This window comes from Sus scrofa, chromosome 11 (genome assembly GCF_054392235.1).
Source record: "Sus scrofa isolate SSC_HxYL_T2T_F1_AM1 chromosome 11, Sscrofa_HxYL_maternal_Yorkshire_Landrace_v2.0, whole genome shotgun sequence".
Classification (NCBI taxonomy): Eukaryota; Metazoa; Chordata; class Mammalia; order Artiodactyla; family Suidae; genus Sus; species Sus scrofa.
In genome coordinates, this window is record NC_139393.1 from 62,434,658 (window position 1) to 62,453,526 (window position 18,869).

The 18,869-nt window shown below is 34.7% G+C and overlaps 1 long non-coding RNA gene across 1 annotated transcript in view; it reads right to left on the reverse strand.

Moving 5' to 3' along the window:
- LOC102163241 (uncharacterized) overlaps nucleotides 1–18,869 on the reverse strand; it is an 80,937-nt gene that overhangs the window by 40,853 nt on the left and 21,215 nt on the right. Inside the window, exon 3 of the long non-coding RNA XR_014820066.1 lies at nucleotides 12,033–12,124. This is a non-coding gene — a long non-coding RNA (uncharacterized LOC102163241). The remainder of the gene's footprint in view (nucleotides 1–12,032; nucleotides 12,125–18,869) is intronic.

Below are 18,869 nucleotides of genomic sequence, written 5' to 3' on the forward strand. Positions count from 1 at the left end.
CACTGGAACTTGCCCCTAATTCTACTGGACTTCACCCCGTGTACCTTTTCCCATTGCTGATTTTATTTTGTATTCTTGCACTGTAATAAAACATAATCATGGTTACAACAGTTTGGGTTTTTTTGTTTTTTTGTTGTTGTTGTTGTTATTTTTTGTCTTTTTGCCATTTCTTGGGCCGCTCCCGTGGCATATGGAGGTTCCCAGGCTAGGGGTCCAATCGGAGCTGTAGCCCCCAGCCTATGCCAGAGCCACAACAATGCGGGATTTGAGCCACGTCTGTGACCTACACCACAGCTCACAGCAACACCGGATGGTTAACCCACTGAGCAAGGGCAGGGATTGAACCTGCAACCTCATGGTTCCTAGTTGGATTTGTTAACCACTGTGCCACGACGGGAACTCCCAGTTTTTGTTTTTGTTTTGAGTCTTATGGTTTCTGGTGATCTATTAAACTTACAGGTGGTTTTTGGGATTCCTAGGCCAAAAGGAATTGCATATTCATTAATTTCATTAATTCATTTTTCTATGTCACTATTAAAGTAACTTAGGCTCCCCACTCAATTTTACCTTTTTTTTTTTTTTTTTTTTTTTTTTTTTTTTTAGGGCCACACCCACAGCACATGGAGTTTCCCAGGCTAGGGGTCTAATCAGAGCTATGGCTGCTGGCCTATGCCACAGTTCATGGCAACGCCAGATCCTTAACCCACTGAGCGAGGCCAGGGATCAAACCTGAAACCTCATGGTTCCTAGTCAGATGCATTTTCCGCTGTTCCACGATGGGAACTCCCCCCACTCAGTTTTAAATGCATAATTTATTCTCACATAATTCTCTTTTCTTTTTTTCTTTTTCCTTTTTTTTTTTTTTTTTTTTTTTTTTTTTTGTCCGTATGGTAAGCAAATCTAGAAAAGTCTGACTGGTCTAATATTTCTCCCTTCTCCTCAACATAGCAGGCTAAGTGAGCTGATCTGGATCTGCCTTGTCACAATGATAAATTTCCTTTCTTTGACAAACTTACCCCTTAGGATTATACTTTGTATTGTGTATGCAGGTGAATGGCTTCCCTTAAAGCATAAACCATACATACCAATCAGGCTTTTACCAGAGCTATGCACTGGAAGATGTAGGTCCTTGTAGAGGGACTAAAAAAGGGGTATTTTGATTCCTTTTTCCTATTTGCCCTCATGTGTAGCTCATGGTAACCCCAAGCAAAGGAAGAATAATTTGTGGGGGAATATTTTGTCCTGAGTTTCCTGGAAGCTATATCATCAAATAATACCAAACACTAAATAATTTTCTAGATGACAAGTCTTCCAAAAATACCTTAAGACTTGCGGAGTGGAAGAATAGTGCTAATTAGTGTTAATTAGTTGCAATAGATACGTCATGTAGGAAAAGCACTTGGTAGTTCACTTTTAATTTGTTGGCATGAGAATCAGTGAGTTGGGTGATCCTCGTCTTTCTATTTTGTGTTATTAGACGATTAACCTCTTTGTACTGTAATTTTTCCACCTGCTTTGTGATAATGACTTCAGAGGAATGTTGTGACATAGTGGTATGTTTTAGGAAATTATTTCTTCTTATTAGACTTGGCTTAATTGTTGATTTTTATTCCAATAATAAATTTCCTTAAGGAAATAGGTAACAACATCCAGAAGTAACAAGTTTAGTCCGGTGTTGGGGGTGGTATTTTGTGGTGGGCTATTTCAGTGTTGTTTTTTGGCTCTTTACATTGAATAATAGGCCCAAATGGTCACATGTGTAGCAACACATGTAGCAGTTTATAAGTGGTGGTGCAGGTATGACTGTTTCCTCTGTGTGATGCCTTACTCTTGTCTAGAAAGCACTTGTCTCAAAGCAATGATCAGCACGATGTTAATCCTTCTTTTCTTAATAATGAGAGATTATATCTAGAAAAGCAAAGCTAATGTCAGTGTCCCTTAACAACTAAAAATTACTTCCTACAAACTCTAACTCACAACAGTGCTAATATAAATTTCTCCTAAATTCGCAAAGCCTAATCAATCAACTATATCTGTCCACAGCTGGAGAATTCATAGTCAGTTAATTATTAGTTCATTTTGATTAATTTACTGAGTTATTCACCAGGTAATTTTCCTAATTTACTTATTTTTAAAATATAGGGTGGACACTTCAATTTTAGAGAATGGATTCCATAGTACTTTTAGGCTTGATTAACATCTTGCTTTCAAAGTCTCAAATGTCGCCTTAGTTAAATCTCACAGATTAGGCAACAGCATGTTCTAATAAAAAACTATTCCTTTACACATTATATATATAGGTACACAGGTGAGCAAATTGGAATTTTATAATTACTTAATATTATTAAATCAGATAAATATATTCCTTTTTAAAAATTTTTTCATTAAGTAATTATTAATTCCCCAAAATACTTAATTTTATACTATTTGGTGAGTTTGGTGATATGCATACCCCTGCAAAACCATCATGACAGTCAATATCCAAACAAACATATCTATCATCCTAAATGTTTCCTCCTATTCTGTGGGTTTTTGTTTTGGTTTTGATTTATTTTGTTTTTGCAGTAAGAACACTTAGCAATGGAATTCTTTTATCTGTTATTCTTGCTTTAGCTATTCATATTAAAAAGATTAATCTTTTGAATTTGAAAATATAATGCAACTGAGAAATCAAAACCATTATATTTTGGTGACTTTTATGGTGATACTCAACTTGTGGCTTCCATCATTAATATATCAATAGTTGTAGTCATAGTGAGCATTTATTTTGACTTAATAGAAGATCGTACTTACTTAACAACATATGAGGTAGAAACTCTGTTTATTCAGAGTTTACAGGTGGGAAAACAAGAGGCCAAGAGCATAGGACTAGCAAGTGACAGAAATGGGATGCTTACCCTAAATTACTCAATTCCAGATGTAGCATGATGAACTGTTTCCCCATACTTTCTTCTATTTATTGCCAGTCCTATGCTTCCTTCTTTTTCATTACCAAATTATAGTTGGCTGCCATAAGAATGGTATTAAAAATTAAAATGTTCAATGTACTTTTAGTTTAAAACCATATTCTATTCACATAAGATATTAATGCTACTATTCAACTTAACTTGCTCTGCATTCATTATTTTTATGCCTAATGAAGAATAAGGAGTTCCCACTGTGGCACAGCCGATTAAGGATCCAATTTTGTCTCTGCAGTGGTGTGGGTTTGATTCTTGGCCTGGCACAGTGGGTTAAGGATCTGGCATCGCCACAGTTGCAGCATAGATCACAGCTGTGGCCCAGACTTAATCTTTGACCCAGGAACTTTGAGACGCCATGGGTGCAGCCAAAAACAACAACAAAAGAATGGGTAACCAATACTGAGCAAAAGCTTAACCTTGTCTATCTTGTCCTATTTCTTAAGCATTTTTTTTCAGCAGGTGATGAAATAAAAACAGCAATAAATGCTAAGAATTGAGGGTTCATTATGTCCTAGGCACTGTTATTGTACTTATTTATTTAATGCTATTAATCACTCTATTGATAGGCACTATTATTTGCCACATTTCACAGATGAGAACAATGAAGAACAGAGGTTAAACAAGTTATCAAAGGTCATTCGGTTAACAAAGAGGAAAATACTGAATTCAGTGCACATGTTAACAGAGTCCACCTTTTGTAGCTTTCTTAGTTACAAAATAAATAAGCCATAAGGATGTAATATTCAACGTAAGGAATATGATTAATAATATTATAATAATTTTGTATGAGGACAGCTGGTTACTAGAAAATGTGATCATTTGTAAGTATGCAAATGTCAAGTCACAATCTCATACACTTGAAACTAACATAATATAGTACATCAACTATATTCCAATTTAAAAAAAAAGCTCAAGATACATGGAGAGAAGTCAGGGAAATGAAGAAAAAAAAATATACCAAAATTAATTTTAACCAGTTTGTTTGAAAGAAAAAGTACACTGGAACAGGATATAATCATTTTAGATTTTAAGGAAATACTCCTGGAATCTTTGGGAAAATGTTTATATTTTTATTTGGTTAATGCTTTATTTTAAAGTGATTAATCCTTTGGCATAATTCATTAAGTTTTTTAAAGTTTGTTTTCAGGAAATACTTGAAGATAATTTTCTAAAAATCTGGTAAACAAGTTTCTTTTAAAATGCCTAATATGCATGAACAGTTATTAAAGTCTTTAAACACAAGGCATCTGGGATCTTTTGATATGTCTTGAATTATTTCTCAAAATTTTAATTATAACTTTCAGCTAAGCACTGTATTTATGAGCATTAATTTTCTTAGTATTCTGACAATTCTGCAATTTTGTAATGGATATATTAAACTTTAATACTTAAATTTGGAATAATGGAACTAATTATCTAACATTGACAATTGATTTATCAATTGTGTTTCCTCTATGTATTTTATTTGATACCATTGAGGAACAGGAGAAGCTAAGCAATAAAACTATTTCCAAGGAGTTGACATATTCCAATTTAGTACTTATTGTCTGTCAGAGAATAGATTATGATTTAAAATTTTGATAGTTCATTTGCATGATAAAAAAGTGAAAATAAGTTCTCATTAGTTCTTTCATACTGCAATGATTTTTCCCTCTACCTAGCTTTTTGGCAAATAAATCAGTAATTCTGAATGTTCTGGAACTTTTTTTTAATGACTGCTGATCATAAAGATAGAAAAAGCTAAATACTCATGTTTACAACTAAAGCTGACTTGACTTATAGAAATGTACTCAAATGTTCCATAAATATTATTTATGATTATAGGGAAAATACAATATCTTGTTTTAACTCAAGTAATAATACAAAAAAAGAAAGAAGAATTTTATATATGTATTTTTTTTTCTGTTTAGGGCCATACCCACAGCATATGGAGGTTCCCAGGCTAGGAGTAAAATCAGAGCTATAGCTGCCAGCCTATGCCACAGCCACAGCAATGCGGGATCTGAGCTGCAACTGCAAGCTATACCACAGCTCATGGCCAGATCTTTAACCCACTGAGCGAGGTCAGGGATCAAACCTGCATCCTCATGGATACCAGTCTGGTTCATTACCACTGAGCCACAATGGGAATTCCAGAAACATGAATTTTGTATTAGTTATGCTATTCCAAATTGCAGGGATAAGAAGTTGGTAATTCCACAGAGTTGGGGTTTTGCTGAATGTTTGCTAAGGAGCCATAGATACACGCATACAAATATAAATTAAGAGTGGTATAGGTCTATTTAAAATCCACCCAGGCTCAAATGCACACATTCATTTATGCACACATTCATTCAAAAAGCATTTTAGTCTCTAACATGGGCTTATTACTGTGGTAAGTGCTAGAGGGTATAGCAAACAAAATTAGCATATTCTAATGCTCTCTTTGAGAAAAGGGTACAGAGAAAACTGCAAAGGTAAATGGAAAACTGCAACTCTAATAAGTGCTATGTATGGGCATACAATTAGTATTAGTCTCAGTAGTGAGTGGTGATCTTAAGAAAAGGACATTTGAAACTGATACAATTAACAAAGTAAAGAGGAAGAAGAGCACTCCAGGCAGAGAGAACACAGTAGTATCCAGTGGTTCAAGTATCATGACAGAAACTTGAAAGAAGTATACACAAAGGAAGCTGGCAAGAAAGACAAGAAAAAGGTTATAATAAATAGGCCTTAAAAGGAAGGTTAAGGAGTTAGGACTGTAGTCTAAGAAAAATGGTAAAACACTGAATGGGGAATTTGTCAGAACTTGGTGTTATCTTCAATGGGATGGAACATATAGGGAAAGTCAAATTTAATACCTGGTTTTCAGATGAAGGAATTAGATACATATGTATGACTTGGTCACTATGTTGTACAGCAGAAATTGGCACAACACTGTAAATGAACTATATTTTAATTAAAAAAATTGTGTCAGTTACTAGCAAAAGGAATATGAGAAAATCTGGTAGGTTGAATGGATAGAAAATTATGAGCCATACTATGTTTATTGAGTTGAAGTATGCTAAATGGAATGTATTTGGAAACTGATATATATGGGAATCTCTGGATAAATTTAATACTTTAATAAAGTAATCATAAATTATGAAACTTCTCCAAATCATATGTGTTTACTTTGAGGCAATGTGCTGTAAATCAGATAAATCAGCTCTTTAGTTGTATATATGAAACCCTTTAATATAATTGTTTCTATGGCCTTCAACTACTAAAAATAATAGATGCTTTAAGGATATACATATTAATGTATGTTAGGTGTTTTTAGAAGGCAAATAAAAGTATTTTTTAACTAATGATAATTTTTTTAGATGTACTCAGCAGAAGTAATCGATACTAATTTAAAAAATAACTGGTATAAATATTTTATGCCCTAAAATAAGAAAAATAATTTCCTTTCTAATTGCTTATACATTTTTTATCAAATTTGCAAAACTGGTCATATATTAAGTCACTAGGAAAAAAATCAATGAAGATTCTTATATTTTGTTGAAGTTATGCTTCCTTTTTCAAGCAAAGTTAATTTGTGATTACAAGTGGCTCTGAATTTTCCTAATAAATGAGGCCTACATAAAATATACTTTATTTTCTACAGCATTATGTGATGCATGAGCGCAATGTTAAAAAAAAAAAGTGTGGAAGTATTATGTTATCATTTTATTAAAGCTTCAGAGAAATTATCTTTGAAAATTTAGTATAGATTATTTTCTGACACTGAGGGTCAGAAAGTTTGGTTCAGCATGGTGCTGTCTATTTTTCTGAGTATCTCAAACAGTATTTTACCCCAGAGTATTATCCTTCTATGCTCTTTCCTTTTCTTGTCTCTCTTTCCCTCTAAGTCACTCCCCAAAGCCCAGGGTAGGTATGACTTCCCCAGCCTCTCCCATTATTTTGTGTTTCTCATGCATCCCTATTTCTCATCTGCAACAGATTTATCATGTACTAGTTTTAAGAGTATTGCTAATTGAACAGGATTAAAGGCAAAGGAAGCAGTGAAGTTCAGAAAGGGCAATTCTTAAATAGATTTTCATTATACATTTATTTCAATACTGTAAAAGTTCTGAAATAGAAATTACATATTCAGACACTGATACCAACAAGTCAATTATTCAGTTTTTGCTGAAAATGCTTACTGAAAAGATTTTTTCTAGACTGAGAGAGCTTTATGCTACTTCAAGTTTTGGAAAAAAAACAACTTTCTTTTTATATGTATAATTCTCAAGTGGGGAAAGAAATTAGCATTATTATTCATAATAGTCCAAAGTGGAAACAACTCATATGTCCATCAGCTAATGAGTCACATCAAAATATGTGACATATCCATACAACGGAATATTATTTTAAAATACAAAAGACTGGAGTACTGAAACATGCTATGATATGGAAAAACTTTGAAAACACTGCTCTGAGTGCAAAAAGCCGGTTACAACTGTATGCAAAGTGCCAGCAATTGGTTACATACATATTGTCTAGTTATAAGAAAAGTCCATAACAGGTGTATCTCTAGAGAAAGAAAATAGATTAATATTTTCAATGGGCTAGGGAAGGAGAAAGGGTAGTGAATGTTAATGGGCACATTGTTACTTTTTAGAATAATGAAAAGGTTCTATGACATATTCAATTTCATTTCTAGTGATCAGTCTGTTCAGTTGATCTATTTCACTCCCTACAAATAAAAGTCCAGGACCAGATGGCTTCACACGTGAATTCTACCAAACATCCAAATATACAAAGAGAAACTTATACCCATCCTCCTTAAACTTCTTCAAAAGGTTGAAGAAGGAACACTCCTAAAGACATTCTATGATGCCGCCATCACCCTAATTCCAAAACCAGACAAAGATACCACTGAAAAAGAAAATTTCAGCCAATATCTTTGATGAATACAGACGCAAAAATTCTCAACAAAATTTTAGCCATCCAATTCCAACATCATATAAAAAAGATCATATACCATGACCAGGTGGGATTCATCCCAGGTTCACAAGGATGGTTCAACATACACAAATCAATCAACGTCATATACCATATTAACAAAAGAAAAGTCAAAAACCACATGGTCATCTCAATAGATGCAGAGAAAGCACTTGACAAAGTCCAACATCCATTCATGATAAAAACTCTTACCAAAATGGGTATAGAGGGAAAATACCCTAACATAATCAAAGCCATTTATGACAAACACACAGCAAATACAATACTCAATGGAGAAAAGCTGAAAGCCTTCCCACTAAAATACGGAAAAAAACAAGGATGCCCACTCTCACCACTGTTATTCAAAATACTACTGGAAGTCCTAGCCACAGCCGTCAGACAAACAAATGAAATAAAATCATCCAAATAGGAAGAGAAGAGGTAAAACTGTCACTGTATGCAGGTGACATGATACTATATATAGAAAACCCTAAGGACTCAATCCAAAAACTACTTTAACTGATCAACAAATCCACCAAAGTAGCAGGATATAAGATTAACATTTATAAATCAGTTACATTTCTGTATACTATCAATTAAATATTAGAAAAGGAATACAAAAATACAATACCTTTTAAAATTGCATCCCAACAAGATCAAATACCTGTAAATACACCTAATCGAGAAGGTAAAGGACTTATATGCTGAGAACTAAAAAACATTAATCAAGGAAATTGAAGAAGATGAAAGAAATGGAAGGATATTCCATGCTCCTGGGTTGAAAAAATTAATATTGTAAAAATGGCCATACTACCCAAAGCAATCTACAGCTTCAACGTAATCCCTATCAAATTACCAAAGACATTTTTCTCAGAACTAGAACAAACAATCCAAACATTTATATGGAACCACAAAAGACCCAGAATTGCCAAAGCAATTCTGAGGAACCAAAACCAAGCAGGAGGCATAACCCTCCCAGACTTCAGGCAATACTACAAAGCCACAGTCATCAAGAGATTGTGGTACTGGTACCAAAACAGACAGACCAATGGAACAGAATAGATAACGCAGAAATTAACCCAGACACCTATGGTCAATTAATCTTTGACAAGGGGGCAAGAACATAAAATGGGAAAAAGACAGTCTCTTCAGCAAGCATTGCTGGGAAATCTGGACAGCTGCATGCAAAGCAATGAAACTAGAACACACCCTCACACCATGTAAATAAACTCAAAATGACTTAAAGACCTAAATATAAAACAAAACAGCATCAAACTTCTGGAAGAGAACACAGGCAAAACTTTCTCTGACATCAACCTTATGAATATTTTCTCAGGTCAGTCTCCCAAAGCAACAGAAATAAAAGCAAAAATAAACCAATGGGATCTCATCAAACTGACAAGCTTTTGCACAGCACAGGAAACCAAAAAGAAAACAAAAAGACAACTTTCAGAATGGGAGAAAATACTTTCAAATGATGCAACTGACAAGGGCTTAATCTCTAGAATATACAAGCAACTTAAACAACTCAACAACCAAAAAGCCAACAACCCAATTGAAAAATGGGCAAAAGACCTATAGAGACATTTCTCTAAGGAAGATATACAGATGGCCAACAGTCACATGAAAAAATGCTCAACATTCCTGATTATTAGAGAAATGCAAATCAAAACTACCACGAGATACAACCTCACACCCGTTAGAATGGCCATCATTCCTAAGTTCACAAATAAATGCTGGAGGGGATGTGGAGAAAAGGGAACCCTCCTGCACTGTTGCTGGGAATGTAAGCTGGTACAACCACTATGGAGAACAGTATGGATGTACCTTAGAAATCTATACATAGAACTACCATATGACCCAGCAATCCCACTCTTAGGCATATATCTGGACAAAACATTCCTTGAAAAAGACACATGCACCTGCATGTTCTTTGCAGCTCTATTCACAATAGCCAAGACATGGAAACAACCCAATGTCCACCGACAGATGATTGGATTAGGAATATGTGGTACATATACACAAAGGAATTCTACTCAGCCATAAAAAAGAATGAAATAATGTCATTTGCAGCAACATGGATGGAACTAGAGGCTCTCATACTGAGTGAAGTAAGTCAGAAAGAGAAAGACAAATACCATATGATATCACTTAACACCTGAAATATCATATTCTGAACAAATGAACCTTTCCACAGAAAAGAAAATCATGGACTTGGAGTATAGACTAGTGGTTGCCAAGGGGGAGGGAGTGGGGTGGTTGGGGAGCCTGGGGTTAATAGATACAAACTATTGACTTTGGAATGGATTAGCAATGAGATCCTGCTGTGTAGTACTTATGATTGAGCATGATAATGTGTGAAAATAGAATGTGTACATGTATGTGTAACTGGGTCAACATGCTGTACAGTAGAAAAAAAATTGTATTGGGGAAATAACTATTAAAAATAATAATCATAACAAAAATTTTAAAAAAAGGTTCTGAAGCCACTGAATTGTACTCTTAAGTGAGTGAATTTTAGAAATTGTAAATTACATCACAATAAACTTTTCAGAAAATTTATTACTTATAACTTTGGAAAATTTGGTACCAAAATTAATTCCTCACTTGGTGGCAAAATTAATGCCCTCATTTTTAACAATCATATATTAAGAAAGATAATTGACTGTTTATTTTATACAGTATTAATTTTCACTAGGTGATGTATGATGTATTTTTAACATTATTACTCAATTATGGTAGAAATTAAATATATGCCTAAAATAATTTCAAATAATGTAGTTGTACTCTCTATTTTGTGTCATAACTATTTATACTTGAAATGTGTTATGTATTTTCACGGACTTTTAGATTCTGAAATCTGAATTTTTTTTTTGTCTTTTTGCCTTTTTTAGGGCCGCTTCCATGGCATATGAGATTCCCGGGCTAGGGGTCTAATTGGAGCCATAGCCACCGGCTTACGCCAGAGCCACAGCAATGCAGGATCCGAGCTGCATCTGCAAGCTACACCACAGCTCATGGCAACGCCGGATCCTTAATCCACTGAGCAAGGCCAGAGATTGAACCCGCAACCTCATGGTTCCTAGTCGGATTTGTTAACCACTGCACCACGACAGGAACTCCCAAAATCTGAATATTTTTATGAAATTTTGAATATGCTATTTTACTCCAATGTTGCAATCACTATTTATATAAAATCTTGAATTTTAAAACAATTATCTTGCAAGCATATTTGAAGCATTACATTTATGATAAAACATATAATATTCTGGCACAAGATATCTTCTTTTGAAAGATATAAACTATGATATGTGTCATCTTTTTTTCCCCGAGTAACTTTATCCTGTGCTCCTATCTGTGGTTTTTCAGGTATAAGATAATAAGACTATTCTCCATATCATTAGTGAATTGATTTTCTTTTTTTAAAATGATTTTTATTTTTTCCATTATAGTTGGTTTACAGTGTTCTATTAATTTTCTATTGTACAGCAAAGTGACCCAGTTACACACACATACATACCTACTTTTTCTCACATTATCCTCCATCATGCTCCATCACAGCTGACTAGATATAGTTCCTATGTGAAGTGATTTTCTATCATTTAACTACTCTTTCCAAATAACTGGTTTTTTGATATATGATACAAGATTACTGAACAAATTGCATGTTCTCTCAATAATGCAGCATTATCTGGCTTTGATAGCTAGATGGTATATAGGACATGATTGTGTAAATTGTATATTACCTTGTTTTTGTCTGTTCTCTGCTAAGGAACAATATTCAGTTCAAAGGGCAATATTTTAAAAATAAGACCTTCATTCTAAGTGACATCATGATAAAAATCAATAACTTCCCCTTTCCCATTATTACATAAATGTCTCCAGAGAAATAAGAAAAAACAAAATACAAAAGGTTTCTGTCAAACTTGTGGAATGTTCCAACTTAATTTCATTTACTAAAGGGAAAAAATAATAAAATTATAATTCATTCTTTGAAATAAGTTGGTGCCAATTTCCAAGAAGCAGTGAAGTATTGGCTTTTTTTTTCACTATGCTTAGTTTTAAATGTTTAGCATTTTCTTCCATCAGGGATATTTACTCACTAGCAAACTGTTAAAGTACCTCATTCCAATCCAGATAGGGTCTTGCCAGCCTTGCTTCCCCTCCTTATGATCCGAGTGGGAAAAAAAAATATAGGGTTGAAAGAAAAAATACTGAAATAAAAAAAAGAAAGAAATGTCACTGTTAAACCTAAAAGAAGAAAATAATTTTCTAACTTTCTAGAGAAAACCAAGGAAAACTTTACTTAACTTTTAGCTTCATGTCCACAAGAAAATGTGAATATATATGTCTTTTAGGCAATCAAACCAGGAAAGTATAAAGAAAAACAATGTAATGTCAGGGATATAAACCAAAAGTTAGATGCAGTGTAAACACATCCAAATCAGACCAATAAGTCCCAGTATGCATCCATCTAAGTTTCAGGTAGAGTAAAATGTAAATGGAAGAAAGTCACTATAAACTTTAGAATATTTTAATGTAAATTGGAATAAGGAAAATGTTTCTAAGTGTAATCCTATAAAAGAAAGTTTAATATTCTCAAATATATAGAAATGTAAACTCTTACACATCAACTGAAGTGAGAGACTAAATTGAAAAATAAACTATGAGGATACTTGGAACATTTATGGTAATAATGATTGAATATCCTTAATTTATCAAATGATCTTATAAATTAAAGTGTCTGTATATATAGATTATTTTCATAAATTTGAAGGCCACTTGGATTTTAAGAGACTGCACAATTGAGGAAGTTCTTGTTGTGGCTCAACGATAAGGAACCCAACTAGTATCCATGAGGATGCAGGTTCAATCCCTGGCCTCGCTCAATGGGTTAAGGATCCAGTGTTGCCATGAGCTCTGGTGTAGGCTTAGGTCTCACAGTGCTGTGGCTGTGGCGTAGACTGGCAGATGCAACTCTGATTCAACCCCTAGCCTGGGAACTTCCATATGCTTCACGTGCAGCCTGTAAAATTGACACTTCAAAGACCACTCCTCATAACCCAAGTCCAGTTTTTACCTCTGGATGTTTCTGTCTTTCACTTTATATTTTCTACTTTATTTGACCACCAAAAATTGATGGTACTCCTTTTGTGTGTACTTATAGTCAATATATATATATATCTGCTCTATTATTAGAATAATCCCTGGCATTTACAACTAAGTGCACTCCCTCCTCTTCAAGATTTTTCTTCCATTGGCATATGGAATACTACAACAAGGGGGAATAGTCAGAATTAATGTCAATGTTAGCCTATCTTCACAATTTTTGTATACATATTTAAGTTTCATTATTCGGGGTCAATATATATTAGCATTTTTGTTTTATTTTTACTTAGTTGTTCACCTTTGTTTCCTTTCTCTTATTTTTTTAATACTATAACATTTTTTCAACATTAAAGCTTGATATTTAAAGACAGTCCTTCGATGATGCCATCTAACACCACTGTTTTGAAGTGTGACGCGGTGATGGGTATTTTTTTTTCAATTTAGTCGCATTAATTATATGCAGTGAAGGCTAAAGTGGAATAAGGTTTCACATGATATAATACTCAGAGTTAGAATGATAATTTCTGTTTTTCTTGTTACTTGAAGATAAAAATGATTGAACACTGGGAGTTCCCGTCGTCGAACAGCGGAAATGAATCTGACTAGGAACAATGAGGTTTGCGGGTTCAATTCCTGGCCTTGCTCAGTGGTTTAAGGATCCCGCGTTGCTGTGAGCTGTGGTGTAGTTCGCAGATGCATCAGCTCAGATCTGACGTTGCTGTGGCTCTGGTGTGGGCTGGCAGCTGTAGCTCCGATTGGACCCCTAGCCTGGGAACCTCCATGTGCACGGATGTGGCCCTAAAAAGACAAAAGACAAAAAAAAAAAAAATGACACAAATGATTTGTGTTTTATGCTACTAAATGATTTTGGCTTATAAAACTATTAAATTGCCTTAAAAATAGCCCTATCTCAAGTTAATTGTTTCAAAACAGGTACATCTTGATTACTCTGTGAAATTCTCAATGTCAAATATATTTTGTTTAGACACCTGAAAAAAAACTTTGTTCCCCTTACACTATCCTGGACCTCCTGATCTGTATGTGCAAAGCGATGATTTGGCTCTCAACCTCTAATTCCATCCTTTCTCTACTTAAAGATGGAGAAACACTGAAAATTCATACTTCCCATCCTTTGTTACCAGGGTTCTGGGAGTGAAGTAGGCTGTATGTTTCAGGTGCTCTCATGAGCTTAAAAAGGCTCTAACTTATATCAATCTGCAAATTTTGCTAGAATAGAGCACTAGCAGTAGCAAGACTCCCTGTTCCCTGGTTTTGTGAGACTGGTACTCTATGATTGCTTATTGATAATGGCCAAAGCTCTGCATCTGGACTTCAGCTGCAGTGGTGTGACATTGATAAAAAAAAACAAACAAAAACCTGTGATAATCTCTTAACTTATAGTTTTCTAGCCTTTCAATGATTTTTATATAATTTTTTCTTTTTTTTGCTTTTTTTTTGGCCTGCACCCACAGCATAGGGATGTTCCCAGGAGAAGGGTCAAATCGGAGCTGCAGCTGCCAGCCTAGGCCTCAACCACAGCAACGTGGGATCTAAGCCATGTCTGTGACTTACACCACAGCTCATAGCAATGCCAGATCCTTAACCCACTGAGAGAGGCCAGGGATCAAACCCACAATCTCATGTATACTAGTCAGGTTCAATACTGCTGAGCCACAATAGGAACTCCCCTTCAATGATTTTTAATCACATGATTTGTATATTATATTTTTATTTTTGCTTAAATACTAATAGTGGTTTCTGTTCACACATTCTAGGTTAATTAAATCATAAAGATCTGTTTTCAAGCATGTGAGATACTTTGAGAGGTTTGTGTGCATAAAGGAGTATTTAGGGTCACTTGTACATTATTTACCACTTCAATGAAATTGTAAGTTTCAAAGGCCTACTATTCCTTTAATTCTTGTTCTCTTATTTGTAAATACATATATTTTATATTAAATGAAAATATCATTATTGTTTGATCATCTCAAATACAACAGAAAAACCTTAAATAATTTGCCATTTAGATGTATTTATATGTTTAATGTTTTTAATTTTATTTTCAATTATTTCAAGTTCTTGGCAAAGGTACTCTAACAAACAAAAGCAAATCTTCTAAATATTTAAAAAATCTCTTAGAAATAATACATTACAGGAAATACATTGATAAGAAAAATAACATTTGCCAATATTCCACTGTTCTGAAATATCAAAAACATTCTAAATAGTACCCATACATAGGTTGTTTCAAATGTCGCACTTTAGTGTCCATGTTATAAACTGGGTACCTTAATGACTCCTACATTTAATTCTAAGAATGACCAGATTTGGAAAAAAAAAATAGCTACTAAGAAGCAGAGTTATCTCTAGAAGTTGTTTGGTCAATTATATATGATGATCTTTTGATGGTTATTGAGATTTTACACAGGATGGATGAGATAGAAGCCAAGTGCTATTATCTCTAATTTAGATTCTAGGTGTGATAGAGATAGGCTCCCAATCCCTTTTTCTTCTTCTTCTCCTTTTTTTTTTTTTTTTTTTTTAACATTTGGGACATCAATTCATTCTAAGTCTGTATCCTTCAGATGAATTGGCTTCACAGCCCATGTCTCATGCATTTACATTAAACACTTGAGTGAATCTGTTTTTACGTGACTAGAGCCTACGTATTTTTAGCCCTCTAAAGATATGTAATGGTTTTAAGAGGATTGCATTAACTTTATACTTTCTCAGATCATTTCTCTGCCTTAATACCTTTTGAGAGAAGTATTTGTGCAAATACTAAACAATGGGATAACGACCCCCCAAGCCTGTCTTTGAACTTCCCTACGGTCCCATCTCTTTCTCTCTCCCTAGAGAGAAAATCCTAGAGATTGGATTCCCTGCAAAGGAAAAGCAGAGATGATACACAACATTAATGGCCAGTTGGAATCTGACATTTGTCAATGATGATTCCAAATATTGACGACTAATTTGGGGAGAAAAAGAGGAAGTGATATTTGATTTAATACAATATATATTTTCCAGATTACATAGACTTAATGAACATTTTAACGTATTTCCTCAAATTTGGATAAACTCCTTCTTCATCAATTGATTATACATCTCTTTATCTATTCATCAGCGCTATTCTTTCTTACTTTACAGTACCTAGCCTTCGTATTTTTTTCTCTAGGCAATATGAAAATTTTATTAGAGTAAGGTGTAGACATTTTTGATCATCATTCAATGCTCATGAGATGGGCTGTATCTTTTAGAAAGTTAAACATTTCTAAGTATAAGATAATAAGGGAGATGTGGCTCAGTAGCTTAAGAACCTGATGTAGTGTCCGTGAGGATGTGAGTTTGATCTCTGGCCTCGCTCAGTGGATTAAGGATCCTGCATTGCCATCAACTGTGGCATAGGTCACAGATGTGACTCAGATCCCATGTTCTGTGGCTGTGGCATAGGCTGGCAGCTGCAGCTCCTATTCAACCCCTAGCCATGGAACTTCCATATGCTGCAGATGCAGAACTAAAAAGAAAAAAAAATAAGTTCAAATTGGTGATAGAAGTCATTTTTGGCTTGTCTGTCTTTGTCCTCTGATACTGCTACCTAAAAATTTACAAATGTAGATAGATGGCAGTAGAATACTTAAACGAGGAATTGCTTTAAAATATGGGAATAGGAGAAAAGGTTTTTGCCTTATCACATTTTGTCAATACTCCTCATTTTTAGTTTAGTTACAGACAGTGTACAGCCTGTACCCTTAATTCCTACAAGCCTCATGACATCAGTCACAACTTCTAAGAATGTGTGAATCATTCTGGTTCCTAACTTTGATTACCTTAATTCACCATGGGAGGGCAACTACTCAATGAAAGTAAGGAAGATGGTTGCTCAAGTAACTGTTAGTGGAAGCATATGTGCTAATGTATATATAAATGTTCTGCTTTCTTCAAGTCATACCATTAATCTATAATTTCCAAGCAAGCCACTGATAGCCAGAAAAATACTGCAACATCCTTGAAGACCTGAAGAATTTTCTGACACAAATACTGAAATAAAACAAAGCAACCCCTGAAGAGCAGCTGCCCAACACCGCCAACCCCCTGCAAGAACCCCACAGCCTAAAAACACCAGAGCAAGCTCTGCATGACCAAGTGAAATCTGCTACCATCGTGGTGTGGACCTCCCAGTCCTGTCTGCCCTCAGGAAGTCCTCCTTTGCTTCAAAGAAACACTGTTAGCCCCATCAACACTCCAGAAAAGCCACACTGCCTCAAAAAAGATTGACCAACAACGCCAGCTCTCAGGAAATATTCCACGGCAGTGACAAGGCAAACACTGCCCAATCACGGAGAGTAGAACTCCCTCAGGAGAAAGAAAACAACAAGCAAGATGAAGAAGCTGAGAAACCACCCCCAGTTAAATCAACAGGAGAACTCACCTAAAACAGTCAACAATGAAACAGATCTCTGCAGTCAGACAGACCTGGAGTTCAAAAGAGAAATAGTGAAAATACTGAAGGAATTAAGAGAAGATATGAACAGTAATGCAGATACCCTCAGAAAGGAACTAGAAAATATAAGGAGGAGCCAAGAAAAACTAGTTCATTTGCAGAGATGCAAACTGAACTAGCGGCAGTAAAAACCAGAATGAATAATGTAGAAGAACGAATCAGTGATATGGAAGATAGAATAATGGAAATCACTCAATCTGGTCAACAGACAGAAAACCGAATCAAAAAACTGGAAAGCAATATAAGAGACCTATGGGATAACATAAAGCGGGCCAATCTACGCATAATAGGAATTCCAGAAGGAGTGGAAAAAGATAAGGGAATGGAAAATATATTTGAAGAAATTATTGCTGGAAACTTCCCAAATCTAAAGGATACTGGATTCAAGATACAAGAAGCACAGAGGGCCCCAAACAAACTGAACCCAAACAGACCCACACCAAGACACATCATAATAAAAATGGCAAAAGTTAGCGATAAAGAGAGGATCCTAAAGGCAGCAAGAGAAAAACAGAATGTTACCTACAAGGGAACCCCCATAAGAATATCAGCTGATTGCTCTACAGAAACACTACAGGCCAGGAGGGAATGGCAAGAGATATTTAAAGTGCTCAAAGGAAAAAATATGCAACCTAGAATACTCTATCCAGCAAGAATATCATTTAAAATAGAAGGGGAAATAAAAATTTTTCCCAACAAACAAAAACTTAAAGAATACAGCAACACAAAACCCAGGTTAAAGGAAATATTGAAAGGGCTTCTCTAAACCAAAAAGAAAGGAAGGAAAGGGAAGAAAAAAGAAAAGAAAAAAAAAAAAAGAAGAAGAAGAGGAAGAACTAGGACTGAAGAAACTGCAATCAGAGAGCAGTCACTCAAATAAGCCAGCATACAGATTTAATCATGAACATGCTTCAAACAAAATAAAATTAAAAAGAAAAAAATAAAAAAGAGTCATCAAAACCATAAAATGTGGGCAAGGGATGTCAGGAGGTAAATAACCCTTTTTGTTTATATGTATGTCTCTCTTCTTAATTTTAGTATAGTAATGAAGTGTTTGAACTTACAGGACCATCAGGCTAAAACACACAATTACGGGAAGGGGTTAGCATACTTAAAAAAGAGGGCAACCACAAGCCAAAACCAAATATTGCATTTGCAAAAAATGAAAAAAAAAAAATACACTCAAGCAGATAACAACAGGAGACCATCCAACCAAAAAAAAAAGAAAGGAAGAATGGAGAACCATAGAATCAACTGGAACACGAGGTTCAAATGGCAATAAATAATCATCTATCAATTATCACCTTAAATGTCAATGGACTGAATGCCCCAATCAAAAGACACAGAGT